Source organism: Kogia breviceps, chromosome 16, assembly GCF_026419965.1.
Source record: "Kogia breviceps isolate mKogBre1 chromosome 16, mKogBre1 haplotype 1, whole genome shotgun sequence".
NCBI classification, from domain to species: domain Eukaryota; kingdom Metazoa; phylum Chordata; class Mammalia; order Artiodactyla; family Physeteridae; genus Kogia; species Kogia breviceps.
Window position 1 is genome coordinate 15,447,950 of NC_081325.1, and position 23,765 is coordinate 15,471,714.

The following is a 23,765-nucleotide window of genomic DNA, read 5'->3' on the forward strand; positions in this document are numbered from 1 at the left end:
AGTTATGCAAAAGCAGGGAAAGCTAATCCAGGCAGAGGAAAGCTTACTGCAAGGGCTCTGAAGTCAGCATGAGCTGAACTTGTTGAAGGAGTAGAAAGAAAGCCAGTGGAGCTAGAACACAGGGAGGGGCCAAAGAGGTACAGATGGCAGATCATGTGGGGTTTGTGACCTTGGGAAAACATATGATGTAACAAAGTAGAGCCATGGAAACCACTGGATGGTTTATTCAGGGAGCGGTTCAAACTGATTTATATTTTTTAAAGTTTCCTCTGACGACTCTGGAGAAGCAGATTGGAGGGGACAAGACAGGAGATGTGAGATCTGTTTGGAGGCAGCTTCACTGCTTCAGGCAAGAGGTGATGATCTTAGATAAGGTGATGGTAATGCTGATAGAGAAGTAGCCAGATTAAGGACATATTTTGGAGGTAGAACCAGAAGATATTGATGTTTGTTTGGAATTGTGAGTGAGATTGGGATGAAGGAAATAGAGAAATTCAAGATGATTCCAAGTTTTTGACCTGAGTAAGTAGTAGATGGTTGTGCCATTTGCAAAGATGAGAACGATTAGGAGAAAGACTGGTTTAGGAATGGTAATCAGGACTCTGTTCTGGACATTATATATTTACATAGAGATATCTAGTAGATAAATGGATGTATTACACACACACACACACACACACACACACACACACACACACACACATACACACACATACACACACATCTTTTTGTGGTAACAAGCATGTATTAGCTTCTTGTGTCTGCCGTAACTAATTACCACAAACTTGGTGGCTTAAAATATCTATCTTCTCACAGTTCTAGAGGCCAGAAATCCAAAATGGTTTCACTAGGTTGGAGTCAAGCTGTCATCAGGGCTAGACTCCTTCCAGAAGCTCTAGGAGAGACTCTGTTCCTTGCCTCTTCCAGCTTCTGTTGGCCAGCATTCCTTGTCTTGTGGCCACATCACTCTAATCCCTACCTCTCTGGTCACATTGCCTTCTCCTCTTCTGTGGTCTAATATTCCTCTGCTTCTCTCCTAGAAGGAGACTTGTGGTTGCATAAGGTATACCCAGATAATCCAGGTTAATCTCCCCATCTCAAAATCCTTAATTTAAGTTACATCTATTAAGTTCTTTTTAATTTTTTTTTCTATATTAGGTTACATTTAAAGGTTGTAGGGATTAGAATGTGGATATCTTTGGAGGAGCATTATTCAGCCTCTCAAAATATACATATTCAGACAAATAGAAAGTTCCTGACTCCAAGAGTAAGGGTATACATCCTACCTAGCTCAAAGAATTTTCTTTATGGGTGCCTAACAAAGATGTGTCCTCTACCTGTCTTGATGCTCTCTGTGACTCTCAAAGTTCTTGTCCCTGTTTTTTTTTAAATTATTAATCCATCTTGTTAGATTTTCCTGCAGTAAATACTTTCTGTCTGAATGAGGCTCATGATCTAATCAACTTTCACTGTTTGTTTACTGCTGTACTCCCACGCCTAGAACAGTTCCTGGCAGTAGGTGCTCAATGAATATTGGTTGATTGAATGAATGAATGAATGAGGAGATGGCACTGAACAAGCAGATGTGTACTTGTTACTTGAGTTCAGGTGACTCTAATTTCATGGGACTTACATTGAGCAAGTGATGCTGGATTTCTGTATTTATAACACTAAGTCAGTGTCTAGCCTTGTGTCTTTGAAGACAGGTGCTAATGTTCTCTGGAACCTGGACACATTATATCAGTTCATTCAATGCCCAGCAATAGATTAATTTCAGATTCATATTTCCAAGTGAGTGAATCAATTTTGGAATGCACTGAATTACTACTTTCTGTCAGAAATGTTCCTCCACTTCTCACAGCTTTGCAGAATGAGGTTGATGGAGGAGTTTTTGGTCTCAATGAAGAATCAAATGCTGCCTAACCCAGGTTATTCACTCCCTTACTTTCATGGGTTCTTTGATGACCTTCAATCCTTTGGGTCACGTCTTATCCTGGAAGGAGGTATTCTTCTCACATGCCTCAGCTACATGTGCATTCATGGTGCTAGTAGAGCTTTTTACTGTTTGTTTTAATCACACTTTTACAATAACAATAACAAACAAAACTTCATTAAAGGAGAAGAGAGTTACATCTATTGATATATCATGCTCTGCTATTTTTTGGCCACTATTGAAGACACTCATTTTATAACTAACCTAGCAAGCCATGAGACTAGGGAAGTGGTAAAACAGCTCCTATCACTTCTGTTTAAAATGTAACCTAGAGGAGAAAATTAAAATTCTGGGAAAACACCTAACAAAATAAGGGAAATTAGGCAGAAATTAGGCGCAGAATTAAATTTAACATACATCTCAGAAATTTCAAACACTGCCTCTTGGAACAAACAATTTAGGCTCCCCAAACATGGTGATTGTTTCTGAATTGCTTTCAAACTTGGGGACAGACTTAGGCATCATAGCAGACATATCAATAAATGTGTCTGCACAAGGGTATTCATAAATTGTTTGTTCTTTGAATAAAATGCCAGTGTGTGTTAAGAAGAGAGAATTGCTTAGAAAAATATTATGCCACTATGGAAATTGACAATAAACTTGCAGTGTCAGCACCAGGATCTTTTAAAAACACAGTATCTAAAAATAGATGAATAGAAAAAGAAAGTTACAAAGTAGCGCCAAGCAAATGTCTTTATATTGAAGGAGGACTAGAACTAGGGAAAGCAGGACTTATTTAAATAAGCAGTAAATAAAATGTCTGCATCATTACTTTAAGAGTATCTTCAAGAGCAGAAATAGAGAAGTTGTTACTGTCATCATCCATGTTATCATCATCAAATACCATTAAGAGCATTTTACATCAATAAAAATGTGGCACGAAAAAAAAGGGAATTTCATAGTTTTCTAGGAGTTAATATTTTAAAAGTAAATCACCCTGGGGCTTCCCTGGTGGCACAGTGGTTAAGAATCTCCCTGCCAGTGCAGGAGACATGGGTTCGAGCCCTGGTCTGGTAAGATCCCACATGCCATGGAGCAGCTAAGCCCGTGCGCCATAACCACTGAGCCTGTGCTCTAGAGCCCACGAGCCACAGCTACTGAAGCCCGCGTGCCTAGAGCCCGTGCTCGGCAACAAGAGAAGCCACTGCAATGAGAAGCCCGTGCACCACAACGAAGAGTAGCCCCAGCTAAAGAAAGCCCGTGTGCAGCAATGAGGAAGCAATGCAGCCAAATATAAATAAATAAATAATTAAATAAATTTATAAACAAATAAAATATTTTTTAAAAAGTAAATCACCCTGAAATGTCTACACAAGTGAAAATCATACTGTCTGTCTACTTAAGTATAAGACATGCTGACATAGAAGAGTTATAGAAATTCTCACTTAAAAAACAAATCTTGTATGGGAATTTTCTGGACTATCTTCTTTATTTTTCTGTTAACCTAAAGGTCTCCTAAGAAAATAAGTGTATTAAAGAACAACAACAACAAACTTTAGGTTCCATGCACTTTGGAAGTGATTGAAATTTGGTGGAGGTGCCACAGTAAACACTGCAGAAGTACATGAAGAATGACAAGAAGTCAAGAAAATCCTTGAGTTCTCATCTGAGCAATTCGTTAAAGCTTTATGGAGAAAAACAGTACTTTCACAGCAGTTTGAAGGATGCAACTGAGATGGTTGGAGAGGAATGAAGTCGTTGTATCCACATGGTTCACTTTGAAAGAGGGCTCACAGGTAGCTGTGAGGTGCCTGGACATTGGAGCTTCTTCAGGGCTTAGGAAGAAATAATATATAGATCTGAGAAGAGAACCCTAAGTAAGGAACCCTGCTTCCTAACAACCAGTAGTGGCATTTTGGATTTAGTAAATCATAATTTAGTTTAGACACTGTGAACTTGTATATTACAATCGATGAAATAAATGGAAATTTATTTATTTCTTAATTACAAGACCATAAGGGGACTTAACATTTCTAATTGCCCTGGTCTTCTGAACAGTTTGACTAGCTTAAAGTGGAGCCTGGTTTTAGAGAGCAGACCAATGTCTGTACTAAATTTGTCTGTTTGTGCAACTAGAGGGAGCTAGATGCAGCCGGGACTGTGAAAGAGGACTGAAAAGATTTGTCAGAAGACTGATTATTTGGTTGAGAGGACAGAAGTCTATCGCACACCTTATTTCTATATAAATTCCAGATTAATTAATAATTTCAATGTGAAATGGAAATGACACAAATATTTGAAGTAAAAAATCAATATATAATCTTGGGAGTGCAGAAGCGCCTTTTTAAGCATACCAAAAGGAAATACAATTTAAAAAACAATCAATAGTTTTTAGCATGAATAGCCTAAGTAACATTTTTAGGCTTAGAGCACTGGAAAAAATATTTGTCGAATACATATCAGAAAGAAGATTAAGATCCTTAAAATATAATGAGTCCTTAGAAGTCAATGATTAATAAACAAGTGCAACAACAGGAAAATGGGAAAAGACAGTAGACACTGCCCAAAAAAGAAATACAGATGGTCAATACATATTTGATACAATGGTCACTCTTACTACAACAGACAGAATTTCAAATTAAAGCAAGTATAAGATACAATCTCCCCTCCATCGATTGGTAAAGATTAAAAATGGTAATACCCAATGTTGGCTAGGGTGCAGGGAAACAAGAAAAAATTGATAGCAGAAGTATAGATTTATCCTTCCATAAGAAAATTTGGCAATATTTATTACAAATATTTAATATTTATTAAAAACACTCCCTCTGACACTGGAATTCCAGCTACAAGTATGAGGATGGAGGTATAAATATATTCATCTCAGGATTTTTATGATCAAACAAATGGTAGCATCTTAGCAGTTACAATCTGAAGAGTTTTGCAACTTTAGGAGAATTGAACAATGAGTTAAATCAATTACACACCTTGGAGCAGTGGTTGAGAGTCCTCCTGCCGATGCAGGGGACACGGGTTCTTGCCCCCGTCCGGGAAGATCCCACATGCCGCGGAGCGGCTGGGCCCGTGAGCCATGACCGCTGAGCCTGTGCGTCCGGAGCCTGTGCTCCGCAACGGGAGAGGCCACAGCAGTGAGAGGCCCGCGTACCGCAAAAAAAAAAAAAAAAAAAAAAAAAAAAAAAAAAAAATTACACACCTTACATAGCCATTAAAAATTTTATTGTAGAAGAATATTAATTAACATGGGCAAATGATCAGGCTCTGTTTTTTAAAGTCAAGACAGAAGATTTTAAAACTGCATTGTATGAGCTTATTGCTGTAGAATATGTACACATAGAGAAGATATGGAAGAACTAACAATAATGTGTTAATAAAACCTGTGTTTTGATGTTAGATTATAGGTAATACTGAGCAGTTTGATTGCAAAGCTCCTTATGCATTGCCCAGCAAAACCTGCTTCCGTCACCTTTAATTTGAATTGGTAATAGAATTTTGAGTCAGTGTTACCTTGTTGACAGACATTGAATACAGGACAAAACTTAGGCGGGACATCTAGCATGATGGAAAGTGAATGACAAAATGATTTGTTAATGGAATGATTTTAAACCACTCTGTGTGGCTTAAAATGAGGACTTTGGAACAAAGAGGAGAATATGATAAATGTAGCTGGGCCAGTGACATTCACTACTGGGATTTGGATCAGCTCCTTTGGTAGATTTCTCAGGAATCTGTTTGCATAAAGTCCTGAGCAGCCAACTGGGAGAGATCATCTCAGGACAAGCTTGCCTCATAGCAAAGCTTCACAGCGAGGAGCTAAGTGGCTCTGTTATCACAGTGCCTGCCACTCACGTGTGTCCCAGTATAAGCCTCCAGGATTTCCTGAGTCCTGGGAAGGGACCTGTTTCAGTTTAAAAACAAAAACCAGGAAAACAAAAACAACCTGGGCACACCATCAGGACTCATTACACTGCTTTGGTACCATTCTTGTAGAAAGAAACTCCAAAGGAGAGAAAGACATTCTGCCAAATGGCTCGGCTTGAAGCTTGTGGAATTACACCATCCTCTGCAGAAGCAGCGTGGCTCCCTGAATGACGCCACCCAACGTCACCTCTCAGGTGGACCTTGCCCTGGTGCTTATGCCCTGACAGCTCCAGTTCAGTTTTGATCAGCTTTTAGTAGGGAATGCCAAGGAGAGGGGAAATTAGAGTCTGGAATACTACTGAGCCCCACATTATGTTAATATGGAATAGGAATGTCTTTTCGGTCCAGTGGTTTTTAAACTTTTCTTTTTAACAGTAAGATACTTTTTTTGTGAATTAAATATTACATGTAATCCAAAATGTAATATTGATAAGGCAGAGCTGATTGACATGGGAATGGGGAGGGGCTAGAAACCCAGCTGCTCCATGTCACCCCCTCTCTAAGCTAGGGATGCTTCCTGGAACCACTAAGGCTGAAAACCACAAATACATCCAACTTCCAGAGATGTGCAATGACTTAGTCAAGATATGCAGCAGCAGGGTGAAGGCTGGAATTCAGAACTATTTACCCTGTGGTGTTTTTCCCACTACATCACTTTCTCTACCACTCCTGTAGCACTTCTTCCCTAGAAATCCTCCACAAACAGTAGGTGAAAGATGTGTCACCTAACCTTATTGTGGTAAACATTTAGCAACATCTACGAAGACCAAACCATCGCACTGTACACCTTAAACTTACGTAATGTTATATGCCAATTACACCTCAATAAAGCTGGAAAAAAAAATCAAAGCAGCAAAAGAAAAGAAAAAAAAAAGGAGAAAGCTTCTATGGTGCCACTTTTAGAGAAACAGACTAAGTCTTGCAGGTAGAAATGGAGAGGAACAGAGTAGGTGTCACAGGTGGGATGGCCCTGGAGAGACATGACAAGCTACAAAAATCCCATGGAAAAGCCACACAGGGCCTCGACACATCTGCCCCTGAGCCCCTAGACAATACAGCCGAAATCTCCCTCGGTCTGTTTCCTGGGAGACGTGAAGGGGCCCTGACCTGAGTGGGCTCTCTGCAGGCGTTCCCTCCTGCTGTGGTCCTTCAATGTGGCTGGAATCTGCCGGCCTTCCAAGGTCACTGTGGGCCCTCTGATGGAGCCTTTGATTTAACATGGAAGGGAATTCCCACTGGCTGATAAAATATTTTTCTATTTTATCACTTTCCTGCAGCTAGCAGCTTTTGGCACGCAGGGTATTTTTATAAATGTTATAAGTAAATATTTTGGGGTCAATCACAGAGATGAGCATGGACCTGCAAGCCTGGGCCTGGAAGATATTAGGCTCCACTGGAAAGAAGTGGGAATAGAAAAAGTAAAATATTGAGGACCTGAAAGTACTTGTCAAAGCACTGCAACTCTGCACTGTGGCTCCAACATCCAAAGTTAATAGAATTAGACCAATAAAAGCAAATTGATTTTAAGCAATATATCTAGATATCCAAGGGCTTTAAGTGCTTTTACTTGGATTATGGGCCATTTATTAGAGGAAGGAGAGTAAGTAGGGTTACATTTTCACATTAATAACCATCACTTTTGCTTTCCAGACAGAACCAGACCCTTCAAGACCCTTCCACGAAGCACAGCAGACAGATTTCTAAGATACCAAGCCACTACTCAGGGTTTCCAGGAGTCATGGGCCACTTTGGGTCCAAACGTCCCTTTGAAAAATGCCCCCCAGAATAAATAAAGTGTGGGCTATGATGGGGTTATGCTCCAATGCCCTTTTGAATAGTAAAGTCTCAATGATCTGCTTGGAAGCTGAGGTCAGGAAAATCCTCTTTAACGCTGGGTGATTCACTACGTAGGAAACTTACTCCTTCCTGGGGAACCACTGAAACTTCAGCAGTGGCTGGAAATGTGGGAAAATCCATGCAGAGTGCATTCCTCGGTCAGCAGATCCAAAGTGACATCTGCCCGAAGACCCACACAGCATCTTTTCCACTTTTCTCTCCGCTCCCATAGTCCTTGGCGCAGGTCAGAATGAATGGGGGTGCGCTCAACAAATACATTTAACTTGCCTTGTTGATCTCTTTTTGCCCTCTTAGTCTCACTCCACCTACTCTCCCAGTGGTTGGCTGTTTGCCGCATGCTCCCTTGAGTCTAAACTTATTTGAGTCCAAATCATTTCACAATTTTTCTAATTACCTCCAGTGCATTTATTCAACACACTCATAAATTTTCTTCCTGTTCAAGGTGCTTTCAACACTATTTACTGTCATCTTCAAATTTAAGAGCTTAGTGTAAACTCAGATAATTAACGAAGTCTTAGTGCCAGGCATATAGCAGGCAGTCAATAATATATTGGCAGGAAGGAGGAAAGGAAGAGAGGGAGGGAGAGAAGGATGGAGGGAAGGAGGAATCACCCTGGACCACAGCCCACATTCCTCCAGGGTGATTTTGAAACACCTGGTGAACATCCTGATTGAAGGGTGGGACCCGGTCCAGCCTATGTAAGCATCCTCCTCTGGTGCAGTGGAGATAAGATGACAGCAAGGGCATGGCAGGAAGAAAAGTGCTGAAAGGTCAGACAGAGTTAAGAAGAGGGCTGAGGAGGCAGGAGAACGTTGCTGAGGAAGCAGACCCAGGTCCAGGGAGGAAGTCGTGGTAAAGAGTCTGCCATGTCCCACAGCATCAGTCTCTGTGGTCCTCAGGATCCGCTGTAAGCCCTGTTTGAAAAGCATGAGTGTAGATTGGGACATCCTTCAAGTGGATCCAGATGGACTGAAAACATTTCTGGGGTCTAGGTGTGGTGGTATCCTCTATTTCCTGCTTGCCTACCTGGCCTGTCTCTGGAACATGAGGGAAAGAGCACACAGCACTGGAGCCAGTCTCTGGCTGCACGGCTGAGGAATGTTCTTACCACTCACCCCACCTTTCCGCGGATGCTGGCCGTCTTCACCCCCGACGAGAGCTGGCTTCTAGGGGCTCTGAAGGAGAATTACAGAAGGAGAGTCTCTGCCCTCTAGAAGCTATCCTAGAAGGTTGTCCTTTTTTGTTTTCTCTGATTGGAGCCTGTAGGACCAACTGGCCATTTGGGTTTAGGTCATCCTTGGGGAAGGAAGGTCTGGTGGGATTTCAGAAGAGGATCTTCTGAAAATATGTGAGGAGGAACCCACTACGGGACACAATTATTTCAGTTGCAGGAAATGAGACTTGATTTACATCCCAGGTAAATTCTTCAAGGTCCGAACATAGCTAGGGAGGGAACAGAGGGGAAAAACAGATAGTAATTTTTAAAGCTTGGCAAATTGTGGCAAATTAAGGGCAAGATTTACTGTCTAGATATGCAACATAGGTCTTTGACGATAATAGTAATATTGAATGAGATGAAATACTTACTAAGGGCCAGGCTGTGTTAAACTCTTATCTCACTGCTTACAAGAAGCCTGTGAATTAGGTTCTCTCATATCTCCATTTTACAGATGAGGAAACTGAGGCCGACAAAATGTGGCAAAGTGCTCAAGGGCACATAGCTGGTAGATGGTAGAACTTGAATCACTGAACTTGTATTTCCAGTTGAAATCCTATTCTCTGAACTTTGGGCCACATGTATATATACACAAACTGAATAAATCCTGTTGCAAGATTAAAACGGACAATTGCTTTCTCCCCCAGGTTCAAAAGCGTTTTCACTACTTGAACCTGCTGTTGCCTACCTGTGGGACAGGTTTGCTTACCCACTAAATTATACCACCTGGTAAACTGGTGGGTTCCCTGTCCCCACCTTCCGGATCCCCACCCGCAGCCCCCCCGCAGGCCCACAGCACAAGCGCATGTGTACTCACAGGGGTTTGCTCTTTCTGGTAGGTCTGGGACCCTGGACTAAAGACTCCCATTCCTGTTGACTGACTTTATTAGTGCAACTCAAGTTTCTTGGTTTTCTGTTTCTTCCCAAAGATGCTTCAGTGCCTTCTGGCCCACTGCTTCTGACCTGATTACTCTTTCCCTGATAGAGTATATCTTGATTATGGGATTCTTGAGCCATCTTCCAATTGGGGTCCACTCTGCTTTTTTGCATTTATGCAGGGAGCTCTTGAAAGGAAGTTTAGGTTTTGTTCAGCAGTTTTTCTTGACTTGATCTTCTTATTTCCAGCCTCTGTGCAAACAAGATTACATATAAAACTTCAGCCCTGGGTCACTCTGTAGCTAACCACAGCCCTTCAGTACGTGAAGGCTGTTCTCAGGATCTCAACAACACCTATTCTATGGCTTCTAGAAAAGTTTCATTGAAAAAGAGGCATGTTTCCTAAATTCTAGCAATTGCCATTTCTTAATGGAAGTAATTGGAATGCATAGTCTGTTCCTATGTTGGAAGTTACTGAGAAACCAAAGTCCCTCACGGCAATAGTATTGCTCTGTCCTAGCCCACTGTTCCCACTTTCAAGATATGTTGAAACAATAATAATTATAAAGCTATTTCAAATATGCCAAATCGAAAAAATCTGCACTCCCAGACTCCACTATTGTGACTGTTTCTGGTTGATAGTCTATAATCTTATCACTTTTGGCCACACATCCACATACCATCCTGGGTTATTTATGAAGATAAATCCTGTGCTGAGATCAAAATCAACAATCATTTTTTGCTGCGTCTAAATTTATTTTTGCTACTTAAAAAATGATTTTGAAAATATTTTCCAGTGGGTTTATTTGTTTTAAAAAGATTTTGGTAAAGAAATTCCTCTGAACAAAAAGTAGCTCTTGGGTTGTCAACTACCAACTGCGACATATTTGGAATATCTTGAATTGTTATCCAGTAACAGACAATTCAGTTTTAAGAATATTTGTACCCTTGGCTATGTTATTACGTTTTAATGTTTTCAAAGTTTGTCTGTCTAAAAATATAACTCCAGTTATTAATTTCTGGCTCATTGAGAGCATGGGTTTATTAGCTAACTATGTTACCCATACCTTCTGAGTTTCGATTTCCTCATCTCTGAAGTGGAAAGAGTAACACCCACTTTATAGAACTGCCATGAGATTTCAACGACGTAATCCACGTAAAATAATGATTTCCCATCACACAGTAAGTGCTCAGTAAAAGGTAGCTTGAAAATAGCATCCAAAGAGTGAAGTTTAAAATTAATAACTGAGGGACTTCCCTGGTGGTCCAGTGGTTAAGACTCCACGCTTCCACTGCAGGGGGCACGGGTTCAATCCCTGGTCTGGGAACTAAGAACCTGTATGCCTCATGGCGTGGCCAAAATAAATAAATAAAATAAAATAAAACAAAATAATTGGGTTACAAAGAATTTGTGCCCACCTTCTATCCCCACAGGCCTGTGTGCTCAGGAAGGCAGTAGCCTCCTTTGACCTCCAACCTTCCCCAGCTTTCAGCTCAGTTCTGACACAGAAACGTCTCTCAATGGATATTGGTGGATTGAAATTCACCTGAGTATCAACTTGCCATGCCCTCCATTGTATTGATTAGTAGTTGTCTATGTTTATCTTCAGAATCGATTTTTTTTCTAAGTACATTAAAAAAAATTTTAATCTCTGAGTTTTAAAGATACTGTTTTTGTTTCACTCTTCTGTTTAAGAAACTGACATTGAAATTCTAATGCAAATTCAGTACAATGGTGTTAAGAGACTTACACCTAAAAGGAGTCAGCAGATAAATGATGTAACTGGCTTTTCCAAGGAGAGGTAAATGGAGACAACTTGGGAGAACAGCAGGAATTTGTCATTTACTTTGGGGCTTGTCTCAAAAACAATCAGCTACAGTCTGGAGAGCTGACCTACAACTATGGAAAAATTTGACCTCACGTGTGAATGCGTTGGCCACTCTGCTGTGAGAAGAGCAATGTCATCAGGGCCATTGTGTGAAAGAGACAATTCAAAGCACACTGGACTTGAACATAGAACTTTTCCTCTATAAGGAATATATTTCCCAACTATTCATCTAATAGACCTTTTCTACTCTATAACTATATACAAAGAAACGTATGGGCAAATGCTCCAAGCTAATTTATAAATATTTCTGGTGCTACTGCAATATTCTAAACATATATGGCTCAGATTTAAATGTTAGGTGCGTGTGTGTTTAGAGAACTTTATTTCCTAAGACTGTATAGACATTAGCCTAACGAATATTTCAAACACCCAATATGTGCTATGAATGGTGCAAAAGGCTAAATGCATGGCACAAAAGAGCAACAGGAAAAGTGCCAAGATGCTAGAATGGAAGATTGAGGCCAGATTGTGTTATGCTATGCTTTTGAATTTGGAACATATTTTATCTTATAGGGCAAGGTTGGAACATATGCTTACTTTGAAGGAAAAGCAGTGTCAGCACTGGCTACCTGGAGAGCTGTGACGGAAACCAGTCTATGACTGAAAGCCGCTTTCCTGGTAAGTTATGCCACGGGAGGTGAGAGTGAGGGTGACCGGCCCCATGATAAGTGTTTGTCATTCTTTGTTTTGTGGTCAAAGGCAGCCACTGGAAGTGTCTGGCAAAGGAAATGGGTCTCATCAGGTCTCCGCTTAAGAAGACTGTCAACAGGTCAACAGTGAGGGAGATGAATTAGAGAAGGAACAATTAACATATTTGATCTCACTTCATAGGTAGCTCTTTCTAGACCCAGGAGACACTAGCTATCTCCCTGGGCACCTGTCTTCTCAGTTTATGGGAAGGCAGGTTACTGTGGGACAAGTTACTGCAATGGATGGAGGATTACTGCTCCTCTCTGCCCACCCACGAAAGGAGGGCAATCTTCATTCACTTGTCTTATGGGAATTGAGCCATGCATTTGTTCACCTCTCAGATTACACGACCGAAGATCATGTTACACAAGAGACATTCTCTGAACTCCAAGCTGAGTATCATCCAGTATCATCCTGATAAATATTACCAACTCATTCAGCAAAGTGAATTCCTATCTTTTCACCCAAAGTAGCCTCCTGAATATGCTGGTATCTGAGTACATTTCACCAAAACGAGAAGCATTTCTCAGAAAGAGAAATAGCAGCCAACAGTACAATGTGTTAGAGTTCCAGCAGGAAACAGATGGCACTCTCAAACTCAGTGAGGAGTGTTAACAAAAGAGTGATTTACAAAGATGTGGAAAGATTTAGGGACGTGTACAAAGGATGTTGAAGGACCCTGGGGCTGAAACAGCAGAATGTGATGGTGATTGGTAAGCTCTTTGTTACCCCCAGGTCTAAAGGAAAATGTGCCAGTTCCAGATCTCAGGGTGGATAGCTCTAGGGAAAGGGTCACTGGAGAAGAGCTGTGACATTTGATGGAAAGATGTGGCCAACCTGTATATACAGCAGGAAAAGAGTTAAAGGCACATTCTCATCCCACTGGGGCTGAGAACCCACTGATGTGGCCTGTACAGATCAGCCTGCAGGGCACAGACTAGAACAGAGGAGGGTGGAGTGTGGGTCTGGAAGGCAAAGAGAAAATAACAAGCTCAGTGCAATATTTGGTATGTGATGAATTCACATGAAAATAACGATAAGAAATCAGCAAAATGTGGGTTAGGAAACCCCAAGCTCCATGTTCCTCCATAAAATCATCAACAAACAAACAAACAAACAAACAAACCCAAACCCACCCTTGCCTGAATGGAAAGTCTTGGTCTTGAGTGTGGCAGCTCAGCTGCCAGTTTCACTCTTTAAACCACAGGGAGAGAGCAGACCTTATTTACAAATTATTGTGTATATCTGTTCTAACATGGCTGGGGATACCAGAGGATCTGACTCGCTGTCTCTTGCTCTCATAATGCAGAACACATGCAGGAAAAGCTGTAGGCTCTGCTCACAAAAGCTACAAGGAGATTACACACCCACAGAAACCTGGGACAATAGATGCTCACTGGAGACATACAGTAGACCATCTAAGGGCCAGAGGAGAAAGTGGGATGAGACTTTTTGGGAAATGAGGAGATTCAAAATCATTTATACAAGGGAATCTAGAAAGCCACATGCATAACCAAGTAAGACATATGCTCAGGAGAAAAACTAAGAAAACCTAAAAGTTTCACCTAAGGCTGATCCCTACTCTCAGAGCAAACCTAACTAAGTAGAAGGAATACCCCAGCACAGAGTCGGTCTACCAAGACTGGGTGTTGTAATTGCTCTCTCTCTTTTTTCTCTCTGTGTTTTTTCTTTGTCCGTTTCAGCTCCTGGCATTCAAAGAAGTTTCTATCAAAACGTTAGTTGAACACAAACTAAAGTAAAAGAGATTTCAGTGAGAACACATGGCAAGAAATAGACTTTGCAAAAATGGTTTGGAAAAGTCTTAAAACAAATGGACTATCATAGCCTTCAACAATCAAACAAACAACAAAAAGTGAATTCTGGGGAAGGGGGGAAATCTGATTCCCAGACTTAACACATTATAATAATCAAATGCCAACTTTTACTTTATCTCTAAAGACAGAATTAGGTTGGAAGGGAAAGGAAGAAAAAGATATTTAATGCAAATAGTAGCTAAAGAGAATTGGGGTGGCTATACTAATATTAGAGAAAATAGACTTTAAGTAAACATTATTACAAGAGACAAAGAAGGATATTATATATTGATAAAATATCAATTCATCAAGAAGATACAACAATTATAAACATCAGAGCTCTAAAATATATCAAGCAAACATTGAAAGAATTGAAGGGAGAAAGAGATTCTTTAAGATAATAGTAGGAGACTTCAATGCCCCCACTGTCAATAAAGAATAGAACAACCAGACAAAAGATCAACAAGGAAACACTGGACTTGAACAACACTGTAGACCAACAGAATCTATCAGACATATACAGAACACTCACCCAACAACAGCAGGAAACACATTTTTCTCAATTGAACATGAGCATTCTCCAGGATAGACTATATGTTAGACCACAAAACAAATCGTATTAAATTTTAAAAGATTGAAATCATATAAAGTTTCTTTTCTGAGCATCCTGGAATGAAGCTAGAAATCAATAACAGAAGGAAAACTGGAAAATCCACAAATATGTGCAAATTAAACAACATATTCTTAAATAACCAATGGATCTAAGAAGACATCACAAGGGAGATTAGAAAATATCTTGAGACAAAAAGATAATGAAAAACATAACATACCAAAATTAACGAATGCAGAGAAGCAGTGTTAAGAGGGAAATTTATAGCTGTAAATGCTTACATTAAACAAAATGAGAAATCTCAAATCAATAACCTAACTTACTCTTTAAGGAACTGGAAAAAGAAAAGCAAACTAAAGCTAGCAAAAGGAAGGAAATAACAAAAATTAGAGGAGAGATAAACAAAATAGAGAATAGAAAAACAATAGAGAAAAATCAACAAAACCAAAATTTGATTCTTTGAAAAGATCAACAAGGCTGACAAACCTGTAGATGGATCGACTAAGAAAAAAGAGAAGACTCATATAATCAAAATCAGAAATCAAGCGGGACATTATGACTGATTTTACAGAAATAAAAACTATAAGAGAATATTATGAACATTTGTATGCCAACAAATTGGATAACCTAAATGAAATGGACAAATTCCTAGAAATACATATCTACCAAATCTGAATCATGAATAAATAGAAAATACGAGTAGATTTATAACTAATATGAAGATTAATCAGTAATCAAAACCTCTCAAAAAGAAAAGTCATGGGCCAAATGGCTTCACTGGAGAATTCTACCAAACATTTAAGGAAAAATTAACATTGATCCTCAACTGTTCCAAAAAATTGAAGAAGTGAGAACATTTCCTAACTCATGCTATGAAGCCAGAATTACCCTGATAGCAAACCCAGCAAAAATGCTATAAGAAAACTACAGATCAATATTCTTTATGAACATTGATGCAAAATTCCTCAACAAAATACTAGCAAGCTGAATGCAACAGCCTATTACAAAGGTCATATACCATGGCCAAGTGAGAGTTATTCCTGGAATGCAAAGATAATTCAATATACAAAAATTAACCAATATAACACACCACATTAACAGGATGAAGGAAAACCCCCTACATGATCATCTCAACTGATGCAGAAAAAGCATTTGACAAACTATCAAAATATCAATATACAAAATATTAATGACAACTTCTCTTTATTTGGGATGTGCCATGTTCCAAGCGGTACAATTTGGCATTTGATATAGAATGTTTCGAATCCACAAGGCAACACCCTAAGATATGTAATATTATATTAGCACATCCCTCTTACATATGAAGAAACTGAGGCCGAGGCTTCAAAACTGAAGTCATATGTCAAAATCACATATATAGTGAGGGCTTGATAAAATGGCCTTTGATGTCTTCACCCCTGTCCCCATCCCGACTGGTAATAAAGGGCTACAGTTTTGATTGCATATTAGCTGTCATTGCTGGAATGGAGGTCTGGCCCATCTCACTCCCCAACTGACTTTGGACTGCTGGATGACGTCTCTTCCCTTTCCACAGTCTCCCCAGGGAAAGACCGGTTCACCTGGAACCAGCAGCCCAAGAATAGAGCAGACCCCACGTGGCAACAGAAAGAACAGAGAACAAAAAGGCAGTTAGTAAATTGAGAAAGCTGGAATGGATCTGGTTTTGACTCAGAGTCATACTCTGTCTCTCTTGGAAAAAAAAAAAAAAATTCTCTCTAAAAGATTGGTGCCAGCTCACTGTACTTGAGTTACAAATAAAAGTCAGAATTAGAGTTTCCAATTTTTTAATGAGTTTTGATAGATATATTGTTTAGCTTCCTGACAAACTGATGAAATGCAGACCAACTAAATTGCAAAAATGCCTCTGACATATGTTTACTTGGACTATTACAAGAAAAGAGATTGTTCAAGACTATATCCTCTTTTTCGGCAGTGAAACCCAAAAGTCTGCTTCTGCTGACTCCTGAATTTGTACATGTTCAACCTGAAAAATCGCTTTCCAGCTAATACCTTGCTTTAGCCCCACAGCTGGGGAGGTGGTGTACCTGTCCGGTCAAGGGCTTCTGCTCTATGAATGGTGGCAATGGTGACATCTCCAGACTAGGAGGTAAAAGAGCATTTGAGGACCCAGCTTTTGTGGATGAGGTGAAGGGGCGTTCACCCAACCCAAAAGCCTGGGTTTTTCTAAGCCTTAGAGATCGGGGATTTCTGGGGAGGAGCTGCTGGTATGTGAACTCCTTTTGACTGGAGTTATCCACAGAAGTAACCCCACATTTTGTTTAGGTTCCATTGATTGCCCTCTGCTCTTTGATGGTCTTTACAGCCTCCCTGGTCTATCACTGGGCATGCGTGTAGAGTGACAACGACAGAGGAAGCACTTAATGTTAATCAAGACATGAAAGCCCTTAAATGCTATATGTGACGTGAACGCTGGCTGCTTTAAAAAGTTATGTGATGCTATAATATGGTATGTCATGCCAGTTGCATCATTCCAGCCCAAGTTGTCTTATGTGAACCTGGTCTATTAAAGGAAAAGCCTTCCTCCTTTAAGAAAGTGGAAGTTTAAAAAAAATAAGAAAAAAAAAAAAAAAAAAAACCTCTTTCATTTCCACCTCTCACCAGGTCAGGTGACTTCTGTTATCTTCTCTGGGTTGAAGGCTTTAACCACAGGAAATGGAGTGGCGTTAAGCAAGAATTTTCCTATCACTGAGAAAATCTGCTTATTAAGTTTGCCAGAAGCTGTCTACCTCTCAGCCAAAATGACAGGCTGGTGAATCCCATGCCAGTGGGCGTGGGCGGCTTATCGGGCTCTCATCTCTGAAGGCAGAGCGTACAAGTAGGTCACAGGCAAAGGAATTGGTGGCTTTCTTTCAGTCTTGCCTTTCCAGCTGGGATTTTAAAGAAAACCTCTGGAGTGGAGGCTCAGAGGCAAGTTAGCAGGTATGGGATACCTGGGGACCAAGTAGCCCTGAACATGAGGAAGGATTGGGAGGAGAAACCCCGTCTAGGCTGATTAGAGCCTGTGGTACCATCCCTTCCTACCAAGGTATTTACTAAGCCCTGAAATCAAAGACTGGCAAATCCCCAAAGATCAACTCTACCCCCCTGGGGTTTATCAAAATCAATCCCATCCTTCTGGGTCTTAGGAGATGTGATCCTTGCCCTCTGCCTGTCTGCACTTCTGAGTTCTGACCATTAGTCAACTCCGCTGTCAGCATTAACTTTTGTTCAAGTTCAAATCTGGAAATATCTTCCCTTTATTCTCTGGGTTCCTTTTCTCAATCCACTGCAACACTCCCCTGTCAAAGAAAGCCTTTGTAGAGCTCAGAGGAAAATGCTGTTTCAGAATGGTCACCACGCCAGGGTGTAGCCTGCATTCAGCAGAGTAGAAGCGGAATGTGGCCTTTGGCTTGTATAATTGTCGTGTCTAAAAATAGCAGAGACGCCCCTTACTGTACCGGTGACACAGACCCATGAGGGACGAATGATCATCTTGACAGTCATCGGGGATGGGTAAGCAACAGAGAACAATGAGGAAAAACTGGCCTCAAAGTATAAAGAGTAGCACAAACTTCAAAGGATGTTTTCATTGTAAACTAGGGTTTTCATTCCTTGATCAATTGCTCTGCCCCTTTATTCTTTATTTCTAAAACCTGAGTTTGCCCTCATTCACATCTTCTATTGAACAGGCTGCGGTAGGGGAACACTCATACTCCACGGAGTTCTCTTTAAGGGGCCTGACTGCCAGACTGGAAGACGAACCCAGTGTCAATCAGTACGCCCAGGTCTCCAAAGATGGAGGAGTGGTGAACCCACACCCGTCTGGTAACAGAGCAGAACCCACACCCCTACACTTTGCAATGATAAATCCACTTTTGCATTATGTAATTTAGATTTTCAGGTGCCTGTAAGCAGTCATTTCTCGCTTGCAAATGTAGGATACTCTTACCAGCAATTTGCTCATTTTCGGTAAATGGTAAAATAAACGCAAGAACCATTCACTTGGAGTGAAAAGCAAAGTACATAACTTGACTTCTTGTCCTACTTATTACCCACGTTTTCCCCCTTCTCCTCTGGATTGCATGTATAAACACTGATATGAGGGCCAGTGTCTTGTATTTCAGAGCTAGAGTGTTTTGATGATAACGGCGTGTGGAGCCGTGGGCTGGAATGTCTTAGTAGCAGTTAAAGGTTAAGGAGCGTTGAGTAGACATGCTCATCAATGTCTTTGAAGAAGGGCCACAGTAAGTAATGCAAGGCCAAGGGTGAGATCTCTGAACTTCCTAAGCCTCTCTCTCCGACCTTCAAGACACAGCAGGTATTATTGCTCCCAGTTGCCTTGGAGCATGTCTGGGCATGTCTGCAGCCTGGGGGTGGAATCTCAGCTGTGTCATGGAGTAAAGGATGCTCAAAGCTGGAAGGCACTTTTTAGTTCATAGAGGCCAGTTTCCTTAATTCACAGTCTAAGGCCTGTGTAATTTAACTATGGTTGTCCAAGAATATGTGCAAGTACTCTACACGTTGTGAATCATTTTCATATGCATAATGTCATTTGTATGTCCCCTTAAATTTGAAGTACAGATAATCATCCTTTTTTGCAGTTGAGGAAACCGAGGCTCAGAAAGATTAAGTGGCTAGTTCCAAATCATGAAACTGTATGGCGAGCTGCGTCTGACCAGCAGAATAACAGTCACCACACGCCAGATTCTTCTCGTATCACACTTTATTGGAGTACAGCTTGGTTAAGGAAAGATGGAAGGAAGACCCCGCAGCCTTAACGGCAGCTGCCTATATAAAATTCGGGGTACTGTGCAAGTCTCTGACTGGTTCATATCGAAGGCATAGCTACACGTCGCCTTCGGACTGGTTACTGCTCTAAAACCTTGTTAGCATATCTCAACGCCTGCGCACTGGCTACCGGATGGATGACTCAGCTTTTTCTATCCTGCTTTGCGGCAACGCTTTGCCGCGCCCCACAAAACTGTAAGTAGTGGGGCTGAGACTGAGGCTCGGTTTTATACATTCTGTGCTGTCACTAGGTTATGCCACCCTGTCTGCAGCTAGAAGAGCATACGTCATCCAGCAAACCTTTACTGTGTGCTTTCTAGGTGCCGGTATCATACACAGCTCTGTAATCTGTGTACCTGCTGCATCTAAGCCATTTATAAGATGATGCCGGGACTTCCCCGGCGGTCCAGTGGTTAAGACTTCACAATCCCACTGCAGGGGGGCACGGGTTCGATCCCTGGTCATCCCGATGCTTTGCAGCCTGCCCCCCCCCCCCCGCAAAAAAAAGATGATGCTGTGTAATCGGAATAAACTTTATCTTTTGGTCATTTTTATTTCATTAGAGAAATAAATACAAGGACTTTTTTTTTTTTTTTTTTTGGTCTTTACTTTCCTGTGCAGGTAAGGAGTCTCATTTTGGCTTCCCTCATGAAAGTGGTACTAACATATCTAACAAAGATGATCATAAAATCTCCTGGGGAGGTACCTGGGAGAGTACCAAATCCAGCTTTGTCATGTTTAGAGATGAGAAAATTAACACCAGAAACTTCAAGTAACTTTTCTAAGGCCACACAGCTAGCTAGATGCTGAGCCAGAACTGAAAACCAAAATGTCTGATTTATTTCTCCTAGAAAACAAATTTTAGTTTATTTCTCCTAGAAACTGAATCGTTTTCAGCCAAGTGTAGTTTGACTGCTTCATATTAGTACTTCTTTTTCCAAGACAGTTTTTACAAAGCGGTAAGATAAAAAGGGACACCTTTAGGTTTTAGGTTATATAAAAATATGTATATACCTGATAGAAGCATACAGGAAGATTAGCAATTAAGCACATTAATCTGAGAAAAATGAGGAGCATCTCTGTTCTCACTTATATTTGTCTTTTCTAATCAAGACCATGTAAGCTAGAAAAGAACCAAGAGCCCAGCGTGACTGCCAAAGACAAAGAAAGAACAGCAGAGAAAGAAAACCGAGGGAAGAGTGGAGTAGAGACGCGGTGCTGTTTCCAGCATCTCAGCACAGGTCACCCTTCCAGCTCTTCATCAGGTAAGAATATTTTGCTCACATTGGGCCAGTTCACGGTACACAGGAAAGCCTGTAGCCATCCTCTCACAGCCCCCCACTTCCTGTGGGAGCCAGCGGGTCAGGCTCAGCCCTGCCATTCCCTTGGCTGACATGCTTCCAAGCCCGAAGAAGGACCTCGCTGCTCATCCTGCCCTTTGGTGGAAGGGTCCCCTGTCATCTCCCGACAGTGATCAGGAAACGATTGTCCATTTCTCAGGTGTCTGCTTCCCACCTGTGTGTGTGTGTAGGAAAGCTCAACCTTCTTCTGGCTCGCAGCACACCAACTACTCACCATTCATGCAAGTTAATTATTTACAGTCGTAATCGTAAGTTTCCTTTTTTCCATGACAATGCAAGCAGCATTAGGTACAGGAAAAGACCTTCTAACTGACTCGTTCCACCCCTCCGTTACCACAGTATCTCTTCTGCAGGGTTCCAGAGCCTTGCACCTGCCCGCTGAGAGATGAGAGACACATTGTTGCTTTACAGTCTCTCCTCCTAGGAGAGGAAAAGTTCCCTGCTGAGTCTGCCTGCTGAGATTCCCTCTTTGGATTTTCATTCTTAGATCAACTTCTCATGAGGCCAAATGGCAAAGACAGATCAATAATATGGGCTCATTGAATTGGTTCGAAAACCGTGCTCAAAAAGGTTTGCCCATGATCATCTTCAAACTTCCTCCCAGTAATCCTTTGCCCTACTCTTCCCTCATCCTGCTCCCCTCCCTCCTTAAATACCTGTAAGCCACCATCCCCAAGCAACTGTTAAGAAATTCTGTCATTCCAGCCTCCCACTTGGAGTTCCAGCAGGTGTGACATGGGAACCAGGGAGAGGGTGTAGCCGGCTGACCTTGTTCAAAGCCCCTGTCACCAGAGCACTGCTTTTCTGGTCTTGCTCCTCCTTGAGGGTTTTCCCTGTGGGCTCCTGCCCCTCACCCCAGCCCGAATCTACTCATGTGAAAAACACTGCGCTCGAGCTGGAAGGTTCTTTAAGCCAAAGGAGCCCTCAGAGTCTCTGGTCTCCTTGCACCTAAGGGCGCTCACCCTGGAGACAATTCTCAGCTGGCCCTATGAATATGGGAAACAAAATGGTAACTTCTCGCTCAGGAACTGGGCCCGGTGAGATGAAATGACGTGCCCCCCATCACACAGTTAGTGGAAAATGCAGTAACAAAAAGACTCAGATCTGAGTTCCAACTCCATTTTCTTTCTAGCATCCCGGTATTGCCCAAGGCAAGCATCGGGGAACACTGGCACAAGGTCAGCTGGGGAAATTTCCTGCTCAGAGGACTTGGTCCTTCACTTTTTGATTATATTTCTTACTGAATAGAAGGAAATATTTATTTTCATTCGGAAAGCTAAAGGAGTAGAAGACCCAGAAGTCCTGGGTGGGATTGTATAATTTATAGAGAACTCCGTGGAGGGCAGGGCACAGGAAGAGAGAATGATTGATGTGCCCAAAGATTCAAGAAATGAAAGAAACCTAAAGATCTTCATAAATGTCAGATTCTCAGATATTCTAAAGACACTCTTGCTCGGTGTTTTCCACATTTTTAAACCCACGTCCTCACACAATGCTTTTTCAATGAAGCCTTCATGAATCTCTAAAACCCAAGAAGATTTTGAGTGATTTCTCTTGTTATATTTGGGGTCATGAAAATATACACCCTTGTAGATTTTTAGGTGTCCGCAGGGCAACTAGGTAGTTCACCTCCCCACATCCACTGAAAATCCTTGTAGCCCAATCCTGCAGATGAAGAAAATGCCAAGAGATGACCTGCCTAAGATCCTCTAGCTGGTTAGCTGCCTGCCCAAGATAAGAACATATGTTTCCTGTCTTCTAGTCAAGAGCTTTATCCTCTATAATGTCCTGTGTCCCAAGAGTTCAAGTGTATCAGAAATGTGAGCTGTACTTAGAGTATTCAATTCTTCAAATTCTTTAAAGCGCTCAAAATATTTCCTTGGGGAAGAGTTATTCTAGGCATCTTCTGGGAAACAAGCACATGGTATATCCATTATCCAAATGGCTCTTTAGTCAGAGAAAGAAACGTTGTTGTTAGCTGCAGAGATTAGAGCCCCAGCCAAAGTCTCAATCTGCCTCTGAACAAAGGGGTGGGAGAGTGAATGAGAAGAAGAATTACAGAAAAGAAGACACTAGTGTCCACTTGAATTTGGCGTAGTGAAAATTGATGAACACGTAGCCCAAAGCAGTATAAGCCCTCATTCCTAGACTTAAAATTGTAAGAAGAAAACTAATCAGCCAAGTGAAATGAGAATTATTAAATGCTTGGAAGTGCCTCAGGAATCTTTAGAAATTTAAGCAACACTCTATAATTAATACACATGGGATTTTTGTTTTAAAGAAAGGAAAAGTACAGCTGTACTGTGGACTCACAAAGGAAGACAGAGGATTTCATCTTGAAAGACAGAAAATGATCTCTCTCTGAGAATATGAAAGAAGGTGGACTCACACTGGAACATGCCTGAGAACTGCAAGGGACAGGAAAAGACAGCAGCAGTCCGTGGAAGAAATGCGTGGCAGAAGGGTTATAGGAGCTTTCAAGGCTTTTATAAAAGGATGGGAGAGAAAAGAAACATAGGAGGCCCATTAGTAAAACAGAAGAAAGATGGATTTAATGATGCACATGACATTATTGAGATCATGAACTGCATCATTAAATTCATCTTTTAAAAAGAAGAAAGAAAATATATCCCCAGGAGTCTTTTTAGTGTGGAGAGGAGGAGCAGGGAGGGTAGAAATCTGAATCTTTTAAAAAATGGTCACTTGTAAACAAGCAAATTTTAAAACCAAACGAATTCAAAAGCAAGCAAAGCTAATCAATGGCGCGAGAAGG

General features: G+C 41.2%; 1 protein-coding gene across 7 annotated transcripts in view; it reads left to right on the top strand.

The window, feature by feature from the left end:
* The window catches only part of COG6 (component of oligomeric golgi complex 6), a 336,439-nt gene that overhangs the window by 161,556 nt on the left and 151,118 nt on the right, over window positions 1-23,765 (top strand). For 5 of the 7 annotated variants that reach the window (XR_010837125.1, XR_010837124.1, XR_010837126.1 and 2 more), the window contains 4 exons: window positions 12,222-12,326; window positions 14,102-14,133; window positions 19,445-19,826; window positions 20,745-20,896. The gene's annotated coding sequence lies outside the window, so the exon portion shown is untranslated. Of the gene's footprint in view, window positions 1-12,221; window positions 12,327-14,101; window positions 15,217-19,444; window positions 19,827-20,744; window positions 20,897-23,765 lie in introns of those variants that run through there. The other 2 variants (XR_010837122.1, XR_010837127.1) reach the window with 1 other exon arrangement.